Genomic DNA, 27,425 nt, shown 5'->3' on the forward strand with positions numbered 1-27,425 from the left:
AGCTAAGAACAAACTGCTTTTTTAGAAATAAATGGAGGAAAACATCATCCAGTCAATCCCCTAGCAGTTAATTGGGCTACACCCCAACCATCAATCCTGTTCTTTGCAAATAAAGGGGTGAAAAGTTATAGCAGGCTTTGGAATGTAAATGCTTACAATAGCCAGACAGGTGATTTAAATGAGTGATGTGAGAAAATAGTGAGTAGTAGAGCACATGGTATCAGGAGGTATCCAGAAGATAATTTTGCAAAGTGTCTATACTAGAATTTGAATTGAGAATTTCTGGGATTCAATCCTGGCTCTTCTTACTAATTGTGTGTGTTTATATAATTATCTAAGCATCTCATGGCTCAGTTATCTCATCTATAAAGTGGAAATAATAAGACTAACTTTAGAGGATTGCTGTAGAAAGTAAATAATATTGTCTATATAAACACAGTGCCTGACAAAGAGTCAATACTCAGTAGATTTCCTTCCCTTAAAAAAAAATACTACAGGAATGCACATGTTTTCAGTAAAGTCTTGATTGGCTTGACGTCAACTAACTAGAGTAGGAGAAAAAGGATGTTTTGTTCGTCCTAGGAAACGTGAAACCCATATGAATCACTTCCAGAACCTAAACACTTGCCATTTATTCCAGACAGTTAACGTTTTATTTAATTTCTTAACTATAAATCATGCTTTCCATTTTGAAAATCCTAGAGTAAACACAGACTTGTCCTTGAGGAGTATAAGAATCAACATGAACTAGGTATGAAAGCAAGAGAGGACTCTGCATAGATTTTGCTAAATAAACTTTAAAATTCCATTTTATCTAATTGAGCATAGACTAACAAGTAGCTCTAGGAAATATATCAAAGGGCCAAAATGTTTTCCTACAAAAACTAGTAGAAGTAGATAAATAATACTCCAAGCCAAACTAAATAGACATCAAAAAAAAAATCACAAGAGGCAATGCACTAGAAAATTAAGTATATAGAAAAGTGTCTAAACTTCAAAAATGTTAATAAAACAATCATGGGGTACTATTTTGATTTATCACAGTGGACATAATTTTTTAATGGAAATAACCAATGATTAGAGAAATTCAGCTGGCCCTCCTGTAATTGTGTTGAGTTTATTATGCTATAAGAAAGCCATTAAGAAATATGAATCCAAGCTTTAAAAGTGTCCAAAGACAGTCTCGGTACTGTTAATCATGGGAATCTACCCCCTGAAAATAGTCCAAAATTACAGAATAAGCTGTATGTGCAAATATGTAAATATGTTCTTCTTGGCCAAGATATTTAAATGAAATATCTGCATTTTTAATTGATACATGATAGTTTTACAGTGTTAAAACAAAAACTAAACACAAGGAGAAAACATGAGGTGGTACGCCAAGAATTCTTCTATGGTCCCTGTCCTCAAGGAGTCTGTAATGTAATTGAAGAGGATAAAGCCCATATTGGAAAAAACTTGAGGATAATATAATATTATTATGAAATCTGGAGAATAATATAAAGAGAAAAACTTGGATGGTGAAGAAAGGCAAAGTAAAATAACAGATTAATATGTGGATCTTTCTTTTTCATTTTTTTATATTAGAAGTCATACAAGTTTATTGCATAAAATTTAAACAATACAGGATAAAGTAAAACAACAAATATAAAATTGTCTCAATTTCCTTATATAATTCCATTTCCAAAGAGTAAGTAGAGATCCATGTAGTAGCAGGCAGAGTCTTTCCAATATACCTGTGATTATGTGGCAATCATTTAGACACTAGACCAGTACCATTCATGGCCCTCAGTGAAAAATTACAAGATAAATGTCCATTTGCAAGAACAAACTCTGTCCAGGCATCTCCTACTTCATAGGTGCGCCCACCAACCTGTATCCAGGAGCCCCACCCCCGAGATACCAGCCTATGGAAGGTTTCAGTTCTCATCTCAGACTTATGTTATAGATATTGTAGAATAAAAGCATAACTGTACTATTCATTAAATTCTGTTTGCAATTTATTTTTCAATGGCTTTCAAAAACTATGCACTACCTGATTTTCAATATCCCCCTTACTAGCCCTTTTAATAATGTGTCATCAACTTGATCATCAGTAGACTGGGAAATTACCCTCCAGTGATGAAGAAGTCTCATCAGAGTCCACAGGTGGATTTGACGGGCCTAGAAATCATCTGAAGTCAACTAAAAAATTTTTATCTAATTGCAGGTAATCCCTCTCATTCTGTCTCTCTCTCTCTCTCTCTCTCTCTCTCTCTCTCACACACACACACACACACATACACACACTCATACACTCACTCACACTCACTTACCTACACATACCCACACACACTCACACACATATGCTCTGACCCATGAGAGAGGATCCACAATAATGAGGTTCAGGGTGGGCCACCCCAGAATAGGCCACTTTCACATATTGATTATTTTGAATTAGAGTTATTTAGGAAATAGCTGGTGCAAGAAGGACTTGCTGATCCTCCTCTGTCCTCCTGAAAGAAGGAAATAAATTCCCCGTGTGAAGGCTACCATCCTGGCACCTGGAGGATAGAAGGCATCCTTAATCCCAGAGACAGGGAATTCAGGGCTAAGAGAGATGTACAAACAAACGTTATTACTTCTTCACTTAATTGCTACCCCAAGCCTAAATCCCTTTGTTAATTCTTTACAAATAATGTTTTCTGTGTTTAAAAGGTATAAAAACTGCCTACTTTGATCACTTTTGGAAGCTTGTTATTTCTATCAGCTCCTGTATGTTCCCAATTAAAATTTGTTTTTCTCCTGTTAACCTGGGCTTTTTAAGATTTTATTTATTTGAGAGAGAGAGAGAGAGTGAGAGAGAGAGTGTGTGTGTGTGTACAAGCATTGGACAGGGAGAAGCAGGCTGCCCAGCAGGGAGCCTGATGCAGCACTGGATCCCAGGACCCTGAGATCATGACCTGAGCAAAAGGCAGCCACTTAACTGACTGAGCCATCCACCCACCCCTCCTGTTAACCTGTTTTAAGTCAATTTATTAGGCCAGTCAAGGAACCTAGAAGGGGAGCGTCCCCTCGCCGCCCCAACAACAGCTCTCACAGAATCCTGAAAATTTCCGTAAGCCAAACTCTCAGAGCCTTAGGAGCCACTGCTCTAGACCTAAAAAACTAATTTACCATGTGACCTTATGTAAGTCACTTGGCCACACTATACCTCAGTTTCCCCTCCTGCCAAATAATAATTTAATTCTATTGTGATAAATCATCAAAGGATAAAGGTTGAATGATATAAAATGCTACATATGCATTAGCTAGTATTATTTCTTTTCCCTTTCTCTTTTCCCTTCTGAGATCTTGTGAAATTTAGTCACGAAGGTTCTTTGTGGCAAAATACATTTCACCCATGACATGCTTTATTTATTTTTCTTTTTGAAGATATTTTAGCATTCTGTTCTCACTGTTGACTGAAAATTGTTATTCCAATTTGTCCCAATAGCCAAGAGACATTTTAAATTAAGGATAAAAGAAAACAGTAAATATGCATTTGTGCCCATCAACTTAGAGATGGAAGAGAGTATGAACAGGTAAACATCAAAATGGTCCCCATCATTCCAAGCTGATTTAAAAACCTTGGGAAGGTGCTATTTTAAGAGCAGAGCAGCTTTTCTAAGAAAACAAGCAATATTATACTGCTTCAATATGAACTCCAGTAGCAGAATATTTCTACTAGAAAAAGAAATTCCAGTTAATATGATTTTTCCCAAAAAAAGAAAGCTCCAGCAAATAGCAAAGATATTACCATGACTGCTCTCATGTAGTGAGAGCTCTGTCCGTGAGAAGCAGCATGTGAGCACACACACACACACACAAATACATCAAAGCAATAGATGGCTCTTAAGGTCAACACTTAAGGAACATCTGACAGCATGGGTTCTAGGGATTATGGTCTGGTTTGAATTCCCTGCATAAACTCCATAATCAGCCAACATTTAAGAACAAAGTTTTCTTTTGTTAACCTCCTAAGAGTGAATGGGACCCATCTAAGGCTGGCCTGGAAAACACTCAGCTTCTGAAATCCAAGTAACTGGGAGAACTATGGGGGAAAATAGAGCCACTTGACTTCTTAAAGACATAATACTTTTTCTCCATAGTCAGGATGGAGCACCCAGATCTCTTTTCTCACTGAAGACCAAGGAATTATTATGGTTGCTCCCTCATAAACTGCTTTACAGTTAGGGGGAGAACATTTCTCTAAAAATTACATGGAGAGGCTATTACTTCTAAGCAAAGCACATGCTCCAATTTAAAAGAATTGAAGCGAATCCTAGGAAAATTCCTTTAAAGATTCTGTGATAGTTAATTATTTATCAACTTGATTGGGCTAAGGATGCCCAGATAGATGGCCAAACATTATTTCTGGGTGTGTCTGTGAAGGTATTCCCAGAAGAGATTAGGATTTGGATCAGTAGATGGAGAAAATATCTTCCCTCACCATGGCTGGGCATCACCCAATCCACTGAGGGCCGAAGTAGAACAAAAATGCCAAAGGAGGATGATTTCTCTCCTTTCTTCTGCCCATAGACATCTGGAGCTCCTGGTTCTCAGGCCTTTGGACTCAGATTGAATTATACCACCAAATTTCCTAGTTCTCCAGCTTGCAAATGGTAGATTATAGGTCTTTTCAGCTTCCATAACACATGAGCCGATTCCTAGAATAAATGATATATGCACACACATACATATAAATGAGATGATACATATAATATCTCCTACTGCTTTTATGTTTCTGGAGAATGCTAACACAGGTTCCATGATTAGAATAACCATTTTGTATTATCTAGTTCACTGTGTTTTTTTAATTTTTTATTTATTTAATTTTTTTAAACTGTATTTTTTTTAATCTCTGCTGTAAAGGTTCATGATGTGGAGGTACTTAAGTAATGTACAACACTGCTAATAATAGGGAGCTCACTAGCGTGAAAAGCTCTGCTCATCATTTATGCATTTATTTAAAAATGTATTAAATTTCTACTATCTGGCACTGTGCTAGGAGATAGGAACACAACATTGGACAAGAAATCTCTCACAGAAGCTTTGAATTTATTGGAAGATACAACTAAATCAGAAGTGACATTATAGCACTTCTTATTTTTAACTGAATACTCATATGCAAATCCCACTCACTGTTGTGGATTAAGCCCTTAGCAATATATACAAGTCTAATTTGTATCCCACAGACAAATCCATCCAGCATTTGAAGACAATAATCACAGCTTTGCAAGTTAAAACTCTCTAATCCATTCAATTTTTTGCAAGCATCTACAATGTGCCCCGTTATAAAGATACAACAAATTAAATAATAATGCAGCTTCTGCCTTCAAGTTGTCATCCCTCCTTGAATCTACCATTTTTTTATCAGCTGAAGTTCTCCTATCCAAATAGCTATTTTCCACTTTAAATACTAACAAACAACATTGTTACAAGAGATTTATTTACATACAAAACTAAGTGGCATAGACCTTGCCATGCTGTCAAGGAATATATAGGCTGGTTGTAGAGCCGTGTGTAGGTATTCCATTTATGTCATTTATCATGAATTCACTAAATTAGGAATATAGAATATATCTGGTTGGTATATTTCCCTTTTCTATCACTGTTCAGGATATCTAAATATATGCAAATTTAATAATATGATGAGGTTTGCCTTCATTAAAAACAGCATAAAATGATGTCAAACATTGAGCTTTCAGGGTAGATGTTACATACAGTCATTCAAGATGACCTAATCCATGGCAATTTATGCTTTATTCCTTTTCGTGGATTATTTCCTGAGACCTAGGGATGCAGTATATTCTGTGAGGCCATGCAACATTTTGAGACCCTTCTAAAACACTAAAGCTTGCGGCTTGCCAGATAAACCCTCTCAGCAGATAACTCCAGGCCAATCTATTAGTCAAAGAACTAATTGTTTTTTTATCTTCTTTCCACCCAGGGACGGCAAACTACATAATCCACTTCCAACATTTTCAGAGGAGTGCGGAACACTTTGTTAGTGATTGTGATATTTTTTGTTTCTTTTACTTTCTTGGGGAGAGTCTCTGACTTTCACCATTGAGTCCCCCAGGGCCTCTTTCTCCATTTTCTCGTTCGGTACTCCAGATATTGTCTTGTTTCTTTAACTGGATTACTTTGGCATAATCCTTTTTTTTTTTTTTTTTTGAGAATTATTAATACGGCCTAAAACAGATGCAGACACATTTCAGTTTCAGCTTTTTAAATTAACACTTAAGGTATGTTAGGTTCATCCTACTGCATCTCTGAGGCATTTTATTTACTACTATATCCTTAGTTGGTACATGCTGAGCAGATAGAAACACTGAATAATAAATGACTGAACCAGAAGATCAGAAGGTGTATCTTTAATAGTGGCTCATCTCAGAAAAAAATTATCAATCATTCTAAGCCAAGTGATGATTTTCAGCATTTGCTTATATTTTACATAGACATGGTATCTTGTCTGATTTTTCTCTGACAATAACTGTTGAAATACATGTTTCATTTTTATCAATTAAAATGAAATTGATGAATTACAAGATCATTAACCTGGTTCTATTTTCTCCTTGAAAATCTAGAGTTTGGATATCTGAATTTCTATAGGGTTCCTAATATTTAGGAATGTTTAGGGTAGATATTTGTTGGGCTGGCCAAAAATATTTGATTACAACATGACCTTTTATTAACAGTTCTAGATTTCAGAGAAAAAAATCTCAATTATTTCTGTAAGTTAATATGAAATATTCAATTATATACAATAATATTATCTTTAATAGAATTTCCTTGTATGTGTTCAGGATCAGTACAGAGATTGACTTAATTTCAATAGCTTTTTCCTGCCTCACTGGGCACTTTTCAGTTCTCTTTGCTGGTTCTGCTTCTTTTAGCTGACCTGGATCCTTTGATTTTCTCTGTCTATTCACTCCTCCTAGGTAATATCATCTAATCTCATAATAACTATGTATCCCTCATGAGGCTTTTCTTTCTAGTTGCAAATCAATATACTTAGCTACCTAATCCACATTTCCCCTTGCATATGCTTAGGCAGCTCTCACTTACATAGCTCTCACATCTAAAACAGAGCTCTTGATTTCTTCCCTCAAATGTATCCCTCCATCACACCAACCATTTTCTTAAACCATCAATGTTAAAGCTATTCTCATTCCTCACTTTCTCTCAGCATCACTACATGACTCATCAGTTCAAAGGAGCTATGACTCTGGGAAAAATTAAAACCAACCATAGTTACCGCCAACATATTAATGAATAATCTACTTCTGAGGGAAATATATTTTAAAGGGTGCTGACTCAGATTGGTAGAGTAGGTCACCTCTAAGGAAAATAGCGTGAGCGTTACTGAATGGGAAACCACCTTTACCACCTGTATCTGGGTCAGCTGTTCTTATGCCCAGGTGCTTGGAAAAAATCCAACTGTTTCTTTTCATATTTTGACAAATGTCTTTGATCAGACATCAGAAAGAAGTGCCAGTGAAAGAGGATACATTTCAGATATACTTGGTTCCTATTTCCATGGCTATGCCACCATCCTGTAGAGTTCCTTTCCTGTAAGTACTGGAATGCTGCTGGTAGATTTGAGCAGTTTACTGTGGGGACTCAGCATTGAAGTGCAGATATTTTTGTTTTCCGAGGGCTCATGTTCTAGCATGACAGCAAAGAGAGAAAGACATTTTCTGCAAAAAGAAAGTAGCTCAGTGAATCCCTGTGTATCAGAGTGAGATGCTGAGGCATGAGGCGGCCCCAGGAGGAGTCCTGGCTAACCAAGGTGCTGCAGGTGGCTGGCCCTCCCTATTGGGTTTGCTGGTGGGAGAGTGGTGGGGTTGGTGGAGGTCTCCTCATCTGCTTCTGTGGCACCCCCCATGCAATAGGTAGGAAGGCTTTGTCTTTACTGGTTTTCTTGGCCATGGGCAAGATTATTTGAAAATGAAGGCATTTGCTCTGCCAGTGTTTTCACTTACTCTTCCATTCTGTGGCATACCAAGTGACCAGCACTTTCCCTAGAATTTAGGATGGGTGCTTGAGCCCAGTTGGAGACTAAATAGAATTATAAATTTGCATGATCAGAATGGCTGACTTAGCATCATGATTGCTCCTTTCATTTTGATACAGAAATAAATTTTTGTGCACCTGGAAAAAAAAAACTCCACCATCTTGTAGAGTTATAAAACTTATTTTGCTGATGGGGCCGTGACACATAGGTGTGAGTCCAAAAAACAAACAGGCAATAACAATACCTGAATCTATAGTTAGAATACTTTGATTCTTCTCTCTCAAAGACAACTTTTGTTTCATTTAATGTCTATTGTACCAAAGCAAGAGAATATAAACTGAATCTTTCCACAACATTCTGGGAGAAAGTTATTCTATAAATCAGCTGTGTATAGACAATAAAACCAAGATTTTTTCAAATTAATAAAACTCATTCAAAAGAGAATTTGCAATTCACTTGTTCTTTAATTTGCCCACTTAATAAACACATATTGAGAGCAAAATAGTCATTGAGGTATTAAACCACTCTGCAAGAAGAAGTAGAAGCTAATACATAGTTCCTGTCCTCACTGTGTTCACAGTCCTGCATCAAGAGCACACAGAATTGTGAAATATAAAACATAAAATAAAGGCACAGGAGTTTACATATAGTTTACATATCTGGAGCAAAAGTGAGAACAGAAATGAAACATTTCCTGCAAAACGTGACACTTGGGTCTAGACTTATGACAAGTCAAAGTAGGATAAAATGCATTTTAGGCAGAGTGAAAAATGTACACAAAGGTCCAGAGAGAAAATGTGATGCTTTAAGGGAGACACAAAGGGAGTAACATGTCAAAGCAAAGCTTGCATGGTGGGGAGCATAGACTATAAGGCCTCAAAGCAGCAAGAGCTGGATCTGGAAGAATCCTATGTAGCATGGTAAGGAGTTGAACTGCATCTTCAGATTCAAGGAGCACTGAAGTTGAGCCACTAAGTTTACACAAAGGATATGCATGATCAGATTTGACTTGTGACACAAATTTGACATTTTGGCACAGAAAATAGAATGAAGCATGAATTGCAAAAAGGGCTAGAGGTAGAAAACCTAACTAAGGAGCCATTTTGGTAATTCAGACAAGGAGTAACAGGAGCAGAAGCTTACATACTGAACTACATATTGTTAAAAAAAAAAAAAAAAACTAAAATCAAGGGGTACCTGGGTGGCTCAGTTAAGTATCTTACTCTTGATTTGGGTTCAGGTCATGATCTCAGGGTGGTGAGATCAGACCCAGCATTGGGCTCCAACCTCAGCAGGGAGTCTGCTTGGGCTCTCCTTCTCCCTCTGCCCCTCCTTCCCTGCTCTCTTTTTCTTTCTCTCTCTCTCTCAAATAAATAAATAAATATTTTTAAAATATAAAATCAATGTGAATTGGTGACAGACTAGAAATGGGAGTTGAGAAAAAGGAAGAGTTGAAATAGGGGCCTCTGGATTGGATCATCATAAACCCACAGAGGTTCATTCCCGGAGAGGAAGTAGAGCTCAGTTGAGACAAACTGAGTCATATTAACCTGTATGCATGTTCAGCTAGAAGTCATCAACAGGCCTTAGAAATACGAAATAAAGATGTCTTTTTGAAATATTATTTAACTAAAGAAACAACAGGCTATAATTCAATGCATGAATGAGGAATGGAGGCATCTGCCTTGTTAAGTGAGATGAAAGTGGGTCAGAACCAAGTAAATGTGGAGAAGAATGAAGACACAGTGATAGAAGACATAGGGAGAAATTACTAACACATGAAGAAATTAAACTTTCCATAAACCCCTCCTGGAAATAACACACTAAGAAGTCTATTCCAAGCAGTTCTTGCGTAAACTTTTATTAAACACATTAAAGAAAACAAAAACTATTCTTGGAAACTATATACTTTTTTCAGCAGTATATGCATTTAGTCTCCTCTAGTTGAAAATTAGCTGTCTCCAGACCCCTGGATTTCATATTTTCCAATAAAATATAATGAGTTTGTGGTGACACTTTCCATAGCCCCATGGATCAATCTTTGATAATCCTTGAAATTTGATAATTCCTCCACCATAGATGAGACTCCATGAACATACCAAACAGGGACCAGCATTAAGATACCTCCAGAATGACCTGTACGTTTGCTCATAAAGTCTCTTTTTAGCAAACAGTGACAACTACCAACTATGGGTAAGCATGTCATACATAGCATGTGCTCCCAAATCTGAAGCATTCATGTGGCCAGAATTATAGCTCAATTAGAAAATTTAGTTGCTTAGCACATGGCACCTTTCAGGACTCCCTCTTACCATGAATCTCTTTCTGGCTGATTTACTGAGAGAAAACCCACTAGGAATGCCAGGATGCAGAATTTTTGCAGGATAATAAACTTAAGCTACTCCTAAGATAAAAGATAATGATGGAAGAAGGTTATCATGGTTCATAATGGTGGAGAGGAGACAAAATAGAAAATAGGTAACTGGACCCATAACTATAAATAAGAGTCATCAGCCATCTTGTGATTTTCCCAACTAGCATAGCACCTAGGTAGGTAAGCAACCACCAGACAGCCCTATGATTAAACTGCAAAGTTAAAACAGAATAAATTTCCAAACTAGACAAATTACAGCAGCTGTAATCACCCATATTTGCCTCATTTGCTTATTGGGATAGGAGAGGAAATATTATTAAAGAGTCAAAGTATGAAGTATGCAAAGACTTAATGGCCATGAAATATGAAGGACAAAAATCTTACAGCATCACAAATCTTAACAAATTGTTTAGTTACTACCCTCACCTCATTTCAGAAAGGACTGCCATCAAGTGTTAAACACTAGTGAGAAATGGACTTTGAGTTTGTTTGCAGTCAGTGTAAAGAGGAAACTTGTGAGTTATATGATGTACAGCAGCACACACACTATCATTGCAACTCTCACTGCCTCTAGATCAAAGCACCTGTGGAGTGTGCAGCAGATCGAAAGAAGATGATATTCTATATATGTCACTATCATTCTATAGCTGAAAAATGGTAGAAAGTACAAGAATAACCAAACTTCTTTAATATAAAATTAAGAGGATTAAGACAGTTGAATTGAACCAACTAGGGACAGCAACAAACTCCAAAACAGGAATTTTTACCCAAAATTGAAAGGTGGTTACTCAATATGGAAGAATAGTTGAAGACTTACCTGACTTTGTAGCCACAATTGCACACATAGATGATAATCTTCCTCAATAGAATCCTCCTCAAAAGACAGACCAATGACAAAAGCATGAAGTATGTGTGTCACAGTCAGACCAATGATGACCTAATGTCTAGAGCAGAAAAGAATAATGATTAAATACATTAGACACAATTTTGTTGATTGAGGTTAATCATATATTATCAGTAGAAAGGCCTAGTCCTATTCAAAGCCATTAGTGTCCATTAGTAAATTAAAATGTGTTTTCTTTCATTTTTGTTTTTATTTCACATATTCTGTTCCGTTTGACATCAGAAACTCATTTAGATGATATTTCTAAATTTAAACCTAAACATTGAAAAGTGAATTTTCTTTCACAACATTACCTAAACAGATTTCTAATTAATTAATTTGCTGAATGTTCCTCTCTTCCTTCAATCAAAATTAAAGTGTTATCCCTGCATGGAGATCCTAGCCACATCTTTATCAATGATGTTTTGTGAGCCCTAGCTTAATAATGAACTGAATAACCTGTCATTGAGTCTAATTTTTGCAAGTAAATGAAATTTTCCAATTCTAGATTATAAAACAAAATACGTTTTGTAGAGAAAATTTTACTTTTCTTCTATACCTCTAAATCTTCAAGTAACATGTTTACCATTCCTGGCAACCTATATAACCAAATACAAGTAATGCCTTTCTTCATGTATCTTCAGAAGAAAACATACAAAAATACTGTTGGTTGGCTTATTTTGTGTGCATTCATTATCTTCTGTATAGTCTCTATGACCTCAGAGTATATATATATATATATATATATATATATATATATATATATATGAAAAAAATTTCTTTAGTTTAGTCATAGAAGTAGGCCATATTCAGAGGGTCACTAAGATCTTGGTAAACAAAGATTCTCAGTCCCTAATACCATTCATACTTGATCTTAACTGAGTTTTCCCCAATGTCATTGTTTGCACATCTTCTGAGAGTGAAACTTTGTGTCTCCTTTCTTTACGATTGAACGAATTCCATTCAAGTGTACTGCAGACTAATTGGACTCTGGCTTACATGCAAGTACAAAGAGCTGTCAGGCAGTGAGGATGTGTCAGGGGTTAAATCAACTGTCAGCCAGGAGACCGTGCTACTCCATCCTTCACTGAGTCCACCAATAGGACTCCCTTTACTTTGCACATACATATTGTATCTAAATATTCCTACAAGAAATAAACTCTAGAAATAAATTCCAGAAATATATAGAGAAGATTTACTTCTGGAAACCTGTGTATTATGTTTTGCCATTCTTATTAAATAAACAAAAAACATATAAATATGGTCAGAAAAGAGAGAAAAATAAATGAACATGGAGACTGGCTCTTGGTTTCACTCTCTTATTTCCCCCTTTATTCTGTCAGAATTGTACATATCAAACTAGATCCCTGTATTCTAACTCTGCTTCTCTGTTTTCATTACCCTTCATGAATCTTTCAGTATTCAACTCCTGCTCAATACACTGAGATGGATGGTACTGTCCCCTGATAAACAACCTGTTTCCCAGTCATTGTCATGGTGTACTCCTCTCTTATTTTCTGGTATATCTAAATTTTATTTTGCTACTCATATATTTAATGTAGTCATTTTTCTTTCTTTTTTAAATTTAAATTTAAATTTACCAACATATAATATAAAACCCAGTGTTCATCACATCAGGCACCCAGTTACCCCATCCCCCCACCCACCTCTTCTTCAGCAACCCTCAGTTTGTTTCCCAGAGTTGAGCCTTTCATGGTTTGTCTTCCTCTCGGATTTTTCCCCATTCAGGTTCCCCTCCTTCCCTTACAGTTCATTGCACATTTTTCAAGTCTGTCTTCCAATGTCTTACTATCAAAGTAACATTTTTATCCAGTTTGCTTTGTTTTGTTTTGTTGTTAATGCATAGTGTAGTGTCATAAATGCTGCAGTCCACTTAGCTGAGTTTTTGAGGTTTTGCTTCCTGACATACAATTCCCTCTGAGTGTTTCACATGAACTGAGAAAGGCAACAGACAAGAGGGATAAAGGCTAGGTGTATTTGTCTAAAAGAAAAAGGTTTAAAAAGTGAGAGAGGATCATCTGGAAAGATGAAAGTTTTCTTTCTTGGCCACCATTACTTCGCTCATTTCTGTAAGCTGTTACTTCATTTTTATTTTTTTTATTCTTATTTTTTTTTGTTACTTCATTTTTAATAGATCTTGCCATTTCAGGGAGGAATAAGCCCACACAGAATATAAAACACTGGACAGATCACTAAATATTAACTAAAATTAAATTCTTAGATTCTCTACACAGGAAAGCAGACATCAGTGAAGCAACAGCAAGAGCAACAGCAACAGTAAGGCTCAAGCTAAATTAAAGTGAATCATCCTTCAGATAACTGGGGGGTTAAATTCTGGGTCTTGCCAGGAATGGATAATCACTGGAATATACTGCTTCAGGAGACATAAAAAAGGAAAAGACTTCTGGAGAAGAAATTCAGTGAACATCAGAGTGTCCAACAATGGATACACACAACCAGATAACACTAGCAGTAAATTTCCATTGAGAAATTACCAAGTGGTGGGCTCCGTGCTAAGCAATTTCCATTTGTTATCCCTCTTAAACAACTTAGTGATATTAGGACTATTGTTATCTCCATCTTACAGATGAGGAAATTGAGGCTTATGCAGTTTAAGTTGTGTAGCTAAGGTAAAAACTAAGTCAGGCAGTAAAATTCTTGACCACTATGCATATAATAGTAGCTTCACATCCTATGGCACTTTGCAACTATGCCTACTTAAGGAAGGAGGAAAGTTTACTGGAGTGTGCATGTCTGTGTGCGTGTGTGTGTGAGAGAATAACCAACCAATCAGCAAGAGGCATAGCCTCCTACCATTCTGTGCATTAAGTATGCTCCCTGGAGGAATGAGACATGGGAGACCCGAGTCTCATTCCTTTTATTAAACCCAGTCTCTCTCAGAGGGCAATGTTGTGAACTTCTTGGGGATTTTTCTAGTGCCTGAAACACAAAACTTTTTCATATGGTATGGACTGTAAATGAGCCAACTGTTTCTTCAGATGCTCAATCACAGAAGGATCCATGGGGTCCACTGGGAGATGGCATTTGTGTCTCCAATGTGGAATTTTCTTAAGGGATTTTGGAAGCAATATAACTTTAACTCATGCACCCCTTTAAAACTTACGGCCAGAGTAAAAGCAGTTCCTCTCTGCTTCCAAATAGTACAACTCCTGCTTTCTCTCAGAAACCACAGGCTCTTCTTGGTTGCTCTTATTTTGCTCCAGTTATTCTTAATACAAGCCTCTAGACTTCTGGGTAGCTTAAGATAATGTAAAACTATTGGTAATTGCTCTAGAAACAAATTAAAAGTGCCTCACCAGGACAGATCTATTTTCAAGATAAAGCTGACCGTAAGTAATCATTTTGAATAATCCAAGATAGCCTATTTACTTGACCTAGGAGAGTCTCATCCTTACTAGAAAAGTGGATGAGTGGACAGATTTCCAAAGTAGGCTAAGATGATAAAGATAAAGACAGAGGGACAGAGTGAGAGGTAAGGTATGAGGGGCTGAACAGGAACAAAGATTCATACAAATATAGAAAGATGCTTGCCTTGTTTCCCTCTATTCCTAGCTTCGTGCAAAAAAAATAATATAAAAGAAATATAAAGTAAAAGAAAGAAGTATGCTTGAATTATTGCTGTGTCACATATTGGCTGTGTATCCATTACTTAATTTGTTTGAGGCTCCCACTCCACATTTATAGAAAATTATCAGAATAACCACTTAAGAAGTTTACGGGGAAAATAAATATCAAGTTATTAGAGTAGAGATATTCAACAAAAAAGTTGCTGTCTCTACAATTCCCTCCCACATCTTATTTCAGGAAATAAATGATGGCCATTCTAAGGCACATGCTTGAAATGTGATTCTGTGGGATCCACAGTGGTAATAGTGATGGAGCCACTGCTGTGCTCCCCAGTTCCTACTCATGGATGTGTAGAGTTATTTTCTCACCAGGTCTGTCTCTATTTCCAGAATGCACACTTCATTTTTTTTTCTCTTTGGCTTCTCACCAATATTTTGGGCACTTACTGCCTGTGTGGCAATATCATGTTCTGAATCAGATTTATTGAAATACTGTATGTACCTGTATCATTGCAGTTACTTGCCATGAGTTAGAATTATGTACAGATGCTTTATCCAGAAGGGGTGCTGCTTCTATCATATGAACATCACAAAAGAATCACCCACTTCTTGCTAAGAACACACCTGCTCCTTGCTTCCCTGAAATAAGATTCCATAATTTAATAGCAACTTATATTTTATTTAGTCTTATTTGGCCATCTTTCTGGTATCATTCTTTCTTTGGTGGTTTGGTTTGATTTGATGTCACTTTATTATAGGTGGAAACATAAAGTTTGGATGAAAAAGACTAAGCAAGATCAGTTAAACTATTTTAATTTGGTGTTTAAAAATCAACATCTAAATTTTTAAAAACCAGCATTGCTTTCTTCTCAACTCTAATAACATTGGACTCTGACCCAGTGATTCTAAATCTTATATGACAAATGCCTTAGCTCTGTGTTTATATGATAGATACTAGCAAGAAAACAAGCATACAGATGAGCCATAATATCATCTCTATTTGCTTTCAACATTTTTCTTATGGCATATTTCCTATTATAACTAAGTTTTTAGTCCCTTTAATGTGAAGTGGCTTCTGATTCTGAGAGTACTCCTTTTTACTCAAGTGGGGCAATCATGCCCTGAAAAAGTTTGGTGGTTGAGGGAACTGTCCTGGTTCTTACATTTTTCTACACAGAGTTAATTAAGATCAATTTAGTAGTCATGTGCCAAGAACTAACTCTTTCCTGGTGGTGAACCTCAGTGTGACTAGCACTTGCTGGGACATTGCTTAAGATATGTCGATAATACACCATCTTTAGGTTACTCTCCTAACTTCATCTCAGAAAGGCAAAAACAAATATTTCTTTTCCTTTTAACTATGCTCCTTATCTATGTTTAACTTCTTGTAGACTTTTAAATTTCATAATAGATGTCATTTATATAGTGAAAATCACAGTTAAAATCAACAAATTATACTAATTTCTTATTCATAAAATGAAGATAGTTCACAGTGTCTTATACCAATGCCTCCACTTCCCCAAATCCAGCTACCAGAAACAACTATTTTTATCTTTTTAAAATAGTTTGTGCAATCCTTATTTAAAACAGAACTTCCCTTTGATATCCTTCCCTCTTTTCTTCAGCTCAAGAACTTGGCTACACTTGGTGACACCAACGCCAATGAATATCAATTCTAATGTAAGCCATTTAATGGGGAGAGGAAGAATCAACAGAGAAGTGTTTACACAAACAGTACTCTATCATGTTGTTACTTTCCTTCTCTGAAGTCATACCAAAATCCAGTATTAGAAAAAAAAGAAAAAACAGGAAAAAATATTCTTTTCAGTCCTTCTCATATTTACCCCTTTCCTGACTTTATTTACCCTGGCACCTAGCCCCAAACTTCCTCTAGATACTTTTTTCCATTCCTTTTCTTTCTCAGTGCCACTCACTCTCACCTTCTTAATCTTCACATCAAGGTTTTGATGAACAGTATCAGCTACATCAGAAAGTCCACATGGTTTAGAGATTAAATACATAGTTTCTGGCACCCAAAGATATGTTAGGAATCCTAAGTATATCATAAGGGTGACCTTGGGAAAGTTATGAGTTTGTTATATCTCCAGGATGATAAGTGCATTGGCTATCTTTCAGGATTGTTGTGAGGAAAATATACAGTACAAAAGGCACCTAGACATAACAGGTGTAAAATAAATATTTTAAATATCCTATAATAGAACCTTGTTGCTATAGAAAAATCAATGTAAAAGTATTTAATTACTGAAAGGTTGTAATAAATCCTTATTACTATGGCAGAGATATTGGCCACGAGTGCACTGGATTTCCTTCCCAATTTTGACATTGATGTGTTATTCTTGATTAAGAAAATCTCTTCTGTCCATTGATATATGAGCCCTATGTTGGCTAATGCTAATGTGGAGATCAAAGGCAAAAGAAAAAACTAAATTTCCTTACAACTTAGAGCCCATTGACAAGTCTTTGAGACAGGCAAAGTGACCTTCCTCTAGGAACTCAACTGCCTTGATGTTCATATTTCACTATGGGCAAAAGGCAGCCTTAGCTCAACACTAGCCCAACATCCAGAATCCTATAAATCTCCTTTAACATACAAAAATTCCTTTGGAAACTTCTTTTATCTCTACCCCTCCCCAGCAAGATATATGTTAGCAATCATCCTTCAAGCATATAGCCCACTAATATATATCTGAAGGGTCTCATGACTAAGCTTTTACTAGACAGTAATAAATGACCTTTTCCTAACAACAGTTAGCCCTTCACGGTCCTTGCTTCCAAATCCTTTAGAGACTTAAACTATCCCTAACCACTTGTCCAACTTGAAAGTATATAATGAACCACTCCTCATAACCCCAGTGCGGTGCTTTCTGTCCATGGGTCCTGTCCCCATCTATTTTTTTTTTTTTCACAATCAATTTTATTTATTTTATTTATTTTTTTTTATTTTATTTTATTTTTTTTATTTTTTATTTTTTTATTGGTGTTCAATTTACTAACATACAGAATAACACCCAGTGCCGGTCACCCATTCACTCCCACCCCCCGCCCTCCTCCCCTTCTACCACCCCTAGTTCGTTTCCCAGAGTTAGCAGTCTTTATGTTCTGTCTCCCTTTCTGATATTTCCCACACATTTCTTCCCCCTTCCCTTCTTTTCCCTTTCACTATTATTTATATTCCCCAAATGAATGAGAACATATAATGTTTGTCCTTCTCCGACTGACTTACTTCACTCAGCATAATACCCTCCAGTTCCATCCACGTTGAAGCAAATGGTGGGTATTTGTCATTTCTAATAGCTGAGTAATATTCCATTGTATACATAAACCACATCTTCTTTATCCATTCTATTTTTTTTTAAAGATTTTATTTATTTATTCGTGAGAGACACAGGGAGTGAGGCAGAGACACAGGCAGAGGGAGAAGCAGGCTTCCCGCAGGCAGCACAACGTGGGACTCCAGGATCACGCCCTGGGCCAAAGTCAGATGCTCAACCGCTGAGTCACCCAGGCATCCCTGCCCCCATGTATTAATAGCACTGAAGACACCTCAAGAATTCTTTTCTTGCCATTTGCTTCAAACTCCAACATTTTCACATCAATGTTACTATTTCTCAAAGACAAAGTAAAAAAAAAAATTAAATAATAATTTGTTACTGTGGCATGTATTGACAAATTTGCATTAAAGATGCTTTTAGATAAGACATAAGAGTGCAAATGGTTATAGCATCAGATTCTCACTCCAGAAAGATAGGCAATAGGACTCTAGCCTTGTAACTCTAGTTACAAGGCCTTGGGCAAATTACTTAACTTCTCCAATGCTCACTGACAAAATGGAAATCATAGGTTTGCCTTTTACTTTATAGGATATTTTTGTGTGAAGTAAGTGAAAAAAAAACACATATAAATGCATATCACATATAGGAAACCCTAATTTTTCCATCACTATTATGGCAATGGTGAATATGTTATTATGATGTTATCATGAATGTCAAAAAATATCAAGATATTAAGAAAAAACATACATTAAGATATTAAGAGGGAGATAGCCATTCTTGGTGAAGAAAGTCTTCTTTGACAGGATCTTGCAAACTTGATATTTATTTAGGGAGCTTACTTCTCTAGTTGCTATGGATAAGTAATCAGACTATTCAAAAAGATATAATGACTTTTTTTCTCTACTAGAGGATAATTGGGTCTGTCACCTGTTAATTGTGACATTAGTTAAATATTTTGGAAGGTCAATGGGGGTAAAGCACTAAGAGAAATATCTACTACATTCCTTTGGCATGTTTCTGTGTATTGCAGATGGTGACAGCCTTAGCATAAAATTAGTCATTTGTAACTTCAAATGGTGCCTTGTATCCCCTGAGACTCCACCTAAAATGAAATCCAAGGAAAATGACAGTACAAAGGACAAAGGAGATGAATATTTACAGTAGTTCATCTTTAGTTTGTGCACAGAGAAGATATCAAACCAGACTTGTTATTAGAGTAGATAAATATAAACTTCAAATACATACTAGAGCTCTTTCCTGTTTATCTTCAAACTCCTAACTCTTCCCCTCATGATGCTATACAGCCCATAAGGCATGAGCAGAGTCACATGGTCTCAGGACCCATACCCTCTGGGGACATGATGAGTGCCAACAACATTCAGTTCACAAGTAAATTGCAGTGCTGGGACAGTCATAGAGCACCATAAAAATTACCCAAATAACATCCAGCTAATCTATCAGACCCCTACTGAGACCTATTCACAAAACCCTCCAAAGCCCCAATGTGCCTTAGATCCCATTTATCAGGTAATAGAACACTATTAGAGACTAAAGCACATTTATGAGGGAAAAACCTACAGATAATATCATATTCAATAATGAAAGTCTGAAAGTATTTTCCCTAAAAGAGGAAAAAGAAAAGATAGCCTTTACCAGTGCTATTCAACTTGTGCTGTAAGTTATACAGCACATCAGGGGGGAGTAATGAAAGGCATCCAAATTGGAAAAAAAGAAATGCAAAAAAAAAAAAAAAAAGGAAACAAAGAAATGTAACTATCTTTATTTGCAGATGACATGATCCTATATGTAGAAAATCCTAAACAAAAGTTACAAAAACCCTACTAGAATTAATAAATACATTTAGCAAAGTTTAAGACTACAGGATCAATACATAGAAATTAGATGTTTCTATATACCAGCAATAAACAATCTGCAAAGGAAATTAGGAAAATTCCATTTACAATAACATACAAATAATAAAATAATCAGGAATAAATTTAATTAGGGAGGTAAAATATTTATACACTGAAAACTATAAAATAATGCTGGAGGAAACTTTAAAAGGCCTAAATAAATGGAAATGCACCTCATATTTGTGGATTGGAAAAGTTAATATTGTTAAGATGGCAATATTACCGAAAGCAGTCTGCAGTACAGATTCAATGCAATCCTTATCAAAATTCCAACAGCCTCTTTTTGCAGAATGTAAAAGAGTTGGAAACCTCAAATTTATATGGAATGTCAGTGACCTTTTTTTTTTTTTATCAGAAATGGAAAAGCTATGATACCTTCAAATTCATATGGAATTGCGGGGGACTCTAAATAGCCAAAAGAATATTTAAAAAAGAATAAATTTGAAGGACTCACTTCTTGATTTAAAAAAATCACTACAAAGCTAGAGTAATCAAAAAACCTTGATATTAGAACAAGAGTAGGCATATAGAGCTATGGAATAGTTAACAGTCCAGAAATCCATGTGCAAAAGGATGCAGATTCACACTTTATAAACTTCATACAAAAAATAGCCCCAAATGGGTCAATGATCTAAATATGAGTGAAAATCATAACATTCTAGAAGAAAACATAGGAGTAATTCATTTTAATGACTTTGCGTTTGGCAGTAGATTCTTAGATATGACACCAAAAGTGCAAGCAACAAAATAAAAAACAGATAAGTTGAACTTCATCAAAATTTAAAATTTTTGTGTATCCAAAGACATTATAAATAAAGTGAAAAGATCCCCTGCAGAATGGGAGGAAATATTTACAAATCATATATCTGATAAGTGATAAGCATCTGGAATATATAAAAAACTATTACACCTCAACAATAAAAAGATAAGCAACCAATTTAAAAAGAGGGAAAGAATTTGGACATTTCTCCAAAGAAGATAAAAAAATGACACACAAGAACATAGAATAATGTTAAACATCATAAGTCATTTGGGGAAAGAAAATAAAAATCACAGTGAGCTACCACTCTACCCAATAAGATGCCTAGAATTTTAAAAGGAAGAAAGAAGGAAAGGAAAGAAAGAAGGAAGGAGGGAAGGAAGAGAGAGAGAAAGGGGGCAAATATTGGCAAAGATGTAAAGAAATTAGAATACTTGTCCATTGCTGGTGAGAATGTTAAAATAGTTCAGCAGCTCTAGAAACATTTTGGTGGCTCCTGAAAATCTTAAACATAGAATTATGATATAACCCACCATTAGGTATGTACCCATAAGAATTGAAAACAGGTACTTAGACAAATATTTATCTATTCATCTGGGATTGCGTTAGCACTATTAACAACAGCCAAAAGTATAAACAACTCAAGTGCTCTTCAACAGGTGAATGCACACACCAAAAAATTTGTAATATATATATATTCATATATATATATTTATATGAACATATATATATATACAATAGACTATTACTCATCCATAAAAAGAGATGAAGCACTGATACACATTACAACATGTACAGACCTTAAAAACATGTTGTTACATGAAAGAAGTCAGATACAACTGCCAAGTTTTCTGTTTCCATTTGTACTAAATATCTAGGATAAATAAATGCATAGAGACAGAAAGCAGATTTGTGACTGTCATAAACTAGGGAGATAGGGAAATAGAAGAAAACTGTTTTGTGATGATGAAAATATTCTGAAACTTAATATATGTGATTATTACACAATATTGCTATATTATCTGCTTTCAATTCTGACAGTTTCTTTCATGCATTTTGGAGCTCTACTGTTAGATGCATACCTATTTGTAATTGTTTTATTTTCTTGATGGATCAATCCATTTATCTTTATAAAATTTTATTTGTCACTAGTAACATTTATCTTGAAGTCTATTTTGACTAATATGAATATAGCCACTATACATCTCTCTTTTTTTAAAATAGTTTCCATAGTTTAATTTTTTCCATCCATTTAATCTCAATCTATTTCGTATCTTTGTCTCAAATGTATGTCTTATACATATTTGGGTGATCATATTTTTAAAACTTTTCCAATTTCTGTCTTTTTACTTGTTTAATGTATTTATTTTAAATGTAGAATTTCCATCTGTAATTTCACTATTTGTTTTCTTTATGGTCTTATGCCTGTTTAGTCCTATTCCTCCATTACTGCTTTTCTTTTTATGAAATATATATATATATATTCTAGTCTATCATTTTAATCCCTGTCATTTTTTTCACTATAATTCTTATTTACTCTTATAGTAGTTGCCTTGGGTTTAGGTGAATTTTATTCAGTTGATTTGTATAAAATTTTGTTTCCAGATTTTCTGCAGTAATTCTTTTTGGGTTTTATTTTCTTTTTATTCATTTTAAGATACTGAAGTGTTTTTACATAACACCAAATCTAACGTTGTGTTTTTCTGTCAAGCTAGCAAATGTTCAGATACTTTAGTGGGTTTTGTTTTGTGTGTTTTGTGGTGAGGAAAAGATTGTAAGTTCTTTCACTTTATGGTCTAACACTCTTCATGGTTCCAAGTCTCAAAAACATGGAGAAGGGACTCATTAGCACAGCTGGTGTCAGTCACTTCATCCTTAAATAAAGGACATTTTGTCACTAGGAAGGATCATGTAAAAAATGCTATCTAGGACTCATTTCTTTGTAAGCCAAATGGTATTGGAGGGTAGCATTTTTAGGAAGTATTGAATTGCTTTTCCCAGAAAATGGAGAACTATTGATCAGAAAAAATAATTAGGAATCCATTATAACTACATATAAAAGGGAAGGCCCTGCTACACCTATCTGAGTGCACTTTCCTACAAAACTAGAATACACAAAAGGAATAACATGGTACATATAATCAGGCAAAATCATCAATAACTTTGATCATCTGATCCCATTCTCAATTCCATTTGAATAACCACTAACACTTTATTCTATTTAAATTCTGCACATTCACAATACGGAATACATTTCTTTTTTCCTCCTTGAAGCTTCTACCAAGTATCATATCCACAGCTGTCAATCTTTTACCCAAACTTCCATAATGATAGTAACAACTTACACATTGCATTCATTGATGATATATTGTGTTTATTTTCCATTGTCTTTCATAGAAGACATTATTATCACCTCAGTCATTATTGTCAGCTCCTTAAAAATCTTGTAAGAATTATTAGTAATAGCATAGTTAAGAAACAAATATCTTTGCTGTATCATCAGTAATTAGTACCTCACACCTGGTTAAACTCCTAGTGAATTTCTGTTTGAGAACAGATTTGGGAAAGAAAGGTTTAGCATTGTTTATACGAAGCCCATTGAAAAGCCCCATGATGAGAAGATTGTTGAATTCCAGGGTAACTGACTTTTTTCTGAGACATAAACTAGCTCCCAGTACAAATAATATCTAAGAATCATCTCCGGCTAAGTGATCAAACTCCTTGTGTTGTCATATGTGAGTCAGCGCTTTGCCCACCTTGAAGCACTTATACTAATAATGATCATGGAATTGGGAGACCATCACTCTATCTCTTCTCTTATCTATTTAAAGTTCATCTCAGAAGAGGAGATTTGAAGGAGTACTCATTGTTTTCCAGAAGACAAAGAAAGTGATTGAACACAGATTTTTAATGCTGAGACTCATCAAATGAGGCATTAATAACAGTAAACATGCCAGCTTACTAATTTTGACTACAGTAACAATTTGAATTTTTTAAACTCAGAATTATAAGGAATATTTAAAAAGTAAAATAACTTAAATCTAATTACCACTTTGTAACCAGAATATGCTCCACTAAAACTAATCATACAGACTTGGCATGGGGATTTTCATTGTTAGGATATAAACAATGATCCCTGCAGGACTAAAGACAGCTTGTTCTTTGAAATAAATTAAATCTTCTTTTTTATACCTGTCTATATGATTGTTGAGTTTTATAATTTTTCTTCTTGAATATGTGCAATAGATGAAAGTCTAAAGTGACATTCTCATTCAATCATTGCTTATCTCCAAGAGGTAAGGAAGGATACTTTAATGGTCAACATAGCAAGGCTTAAAAGTAGTTTATGATTTGCCTATAGAGAGGCGTGTGTAGGGGGGTGGGGCTACAATCAATAGAATCAAGTTTTTACTAATGACTCAGGTAAATATTGACCAAAATATCCCAGTCTAGACACCCGTACCTCAATGTTCATAGTAGCAATGTCCACAATAGCCAAACTGTGAAAGGAGCCACAATGTCCTTCAACGGAAGAATGGATAATGAAGATGTGGTATATATATATACGATGGAATATTAGCCGTCAGAAAGGATGAATACCTACCATTTACTTCAATGTGGATGGAACTGGACGGTATTATGCTGAGTGAAATAAGTCAATCAGAGAAAGACAATTATCATATGGTTTCACTCATATGTGGAATATAAAAAGATAGTGTGGGCAGCCCTGGGTGGCTCAGCGGTTTAGCGCCGCCTTTGGCTCAGGGCAGGATCCTGGAGGCCCAGGATGGAGTCCCACGTCGGGCTCCCTGCATGGAGCCTGCTTCTCCCTCTGCCTGTGTCTCTGCCTCTCCCTCTCTCTTGGGTCTCTCATGAATAAATCAATAAAATCTAAAAAAAAAAAAAAAAAGTGAAAGGGACTATAAGAGAAAGGAAGGGAATTGAGTGGGGGGAAATCAGAGAAGATGACAAATTATGAGAGACTCTGGGAAACAAAGGGTTGCAGAAAGGGAAGAGTGTGGGAGGATAGGGTAGCTGGGTGACACACACTAAGGAGGGTACTCGATGAGATGAACGCTGGGTGTTTATACTATATGTTGGCAAATTAAATTTAAATAAAATATTTTTTTAAATCCCAGTCTATGTTAGTGAAATCTGAATAAATTATGTTATTTTTTAAAAGAGATATATGTTGTTTACCAAAATATATATATTTCTCTATGTTAATTCTTAAGGCTCCTAAGGACTTGACATATGAAGTGTCTGGAGTGGGATGTAAGAGTCCATCTCCCCTAATTTTGGCTGGGCTGGATTGTACTGTAAATTTTATCATTTCTTTATTTGTTGATCTGGTCCAACTTAACAAAAATAGTATATGTTAAAATAAATGAATGATATTTCTTTATGTCCATCTATCATGACTAGAAAATTGGAACCAAATTGATCTTTTGAAGTTACACAGAGAAGCCTCTCTCCCTGCCTCTTTTCTGCACCGCCCCTGTGTAGGACTGTTTATGGGAAAAAACAGATTCACTGTTTGCTTAAACCAATATATTTTGCTGCTAGCTCTGCAAGTCCAATTAACTCCTCTGACAATATGGTAAAATGAGGATATTGGATTATGTTTGTAGCCAATTAGAAACGTCATGGTTGAATAGTCATTCTTGTAACACTATTTAAAGTTATGAAATAGTGTACTAAAAAATATTTCATGGAGTAAGAAAAAAAATTTAGGAGTAATGAAGAAAAAGTGAGGAACAATAATTCCTTTAGATCATGATATGAAAATCAAATTGCTAGATAGGTTTAGAAGTAGTTTTTTCTTTCTGTAAGAATCAGAATTATGTGGGGCATAAATTAGTAGAAATATTTCTCCTTATCATTAACATTATTATTACTACATTATAAAACAACATTATTGATAGAAGAGAATATGGCAAAAATGGATGGAATATTGGGTTAGGAAATAAATAGACTTAAGTCTCAATTCTATTTTTGCTACTTCCTGAGTCACAATCTCCCTCATTTGAAAAATGAAAATAATAATTTTGCTATCATGAGAATCAAACGAAATAACACACATGAAGTGCTTTGAAAAGTATAAATCAAAAGGTATAAATTTTTTAAATTTATAAATAAAAGTATAAATTAAAAATTTATAAAATAAAGTTGGAATAAAACATAAGTCTTCCAAAATTATTTTAAACTCTGGTGTAAGAAAATCTTACTTTCTATATTACAAATATTTCCAGGGAAATACTTATAAAAAGAATATTTGAGAACCAAACTTCACTTTGTGTTAAAGTAGATCTCTCATATATAAATATTTTATAAATATTTTGTGAGAATGGAGTTTCTAATATACCATGGAAAATTTGAAGAACTTATGCCAGAAAAGCAAAAATTATCTTAATTAAGTAGATCAACAAACACGGGGTGGGGGGCATGGGGCTCTTGAAGGAACTCAAAGCCAAGTGCTAGAAACCAAGCAAGTGAGCAGTGCTAAACACCAAAACCAAACGATCCCAGTCCTTGGTCCCCAGCACCAGTTCATACCCTCTCTAGCCATAGTTCAGTCCTGATTCAACCCTGGTGATAGCAATTCCCTTCAACAATACTTCTCAGATGGCATTATCACTCACAGCTAATAATAAGAAAACTGAGGCTCAAGGAGGTCAAGTAATCTCCTCAAAGTCAAAGGCAAGAATTGTAGTTGATCTAAGTTTTACTCAAGATCTCCAAAGCTCATGCACATTTATTCCTTTAAAAAGAAATTAGATATTCCTTTTGAAGTGGCAAGTCCACTTCCATCTTTGTAATCATGTGTACTTAAAACAATTTCCTTCCTTTGATCTCGCATAGTCAAAACACCACATGTTCCCAATTACATAATGAAAAGAGAAGCAGAGATAGTACCTGGAGGAACCAATGAGGGCAACAGCAAGGACAGATGGGTCTCCTCATTCCCCAACAGAGTTAGAAGGCAGAACTAGATAATGGGTCATCAAGCTGCTCTTAACACTCACATGGCCACCATGAGCTGGGAAAGCTAGGGTAGGCATACTGGAAGGTACATGGCTACCCCATCATTATCTATAGACCCACTGGCTAGTCCTCCAGCACAAAGGAGTGTTTATTTTCCTTTTGCACAGCTGAAACAAAGAAGAAAAAAGTTATCATTAATCATGATGAACAGCTTTTTCTAAGCTTCTTGGAAACTACCTTTAATTAGGAACAGCTTTGGGTATGAGCATGCACAGACTCAAAGTAATCTAGTTAGTGAAACCACCCAAGGTTTCTAAAACCAACCTTGAAACAACTTGCTTGAATTTCTCTTACTTGTAGCAATTATTAATCCTTAAGTCTCTTTGGTTCCTATGCTGGTAACTGGTGAAATGCAAGTAAAGCAAAGGTTATGATCTGCTACTAGAAGGGAAGACAAATATGAAGAAAGTTCTGCTATAGGTGGAAAAACAGCCTAATGGTATTCTTTTAATATATAAAGCATTATTTTCCTAATATTTAATATTGCTATAAGCATCAGTTGGTATAA

The 27,425-nt window shown here is 35.4% G+C and overlaps 1 long non-coding RNA gene across 1 annotated transcript; it reads right to left on the reverse strand.

Moving 5' to 3' along the window:
- Positions 1–1,603: 1,603 nt before the first annotated feature.
- LOC119866519 lies at positions 1,604–27,014 on the reverse strand. The gene is made up of 3 exons (XR_005380283.1): positions 26,789–27,014; positions 11,233–11,359; positions 1,604–4,688 (listed from the first exon to the last, which is right to left on the reverse strand). It is a non-coding gene; the product is annotated as an uncharacterized LOC119866519 (long non-coding RNA).
- Between the last annotated feature and the right edge of the window lie 411 nt (positions 27,015–27,425).

This window comes from Canis lupus, chromosome 28 (genome assembly GCF_011100685.1).
Source record: "Canis lupus familiaris isolate Mischka breed German Shepherd chromosome 28, alternate assembly UU_Cfam_GSD_1.0, whole genome shotgun sequence".
Taxonomy (NCBI): domain Eukaryota; kingdom Metazoa; phylum Chordata; class Mammalia; order Carnivora; family Canidae; genus Canis; species Canis lupus.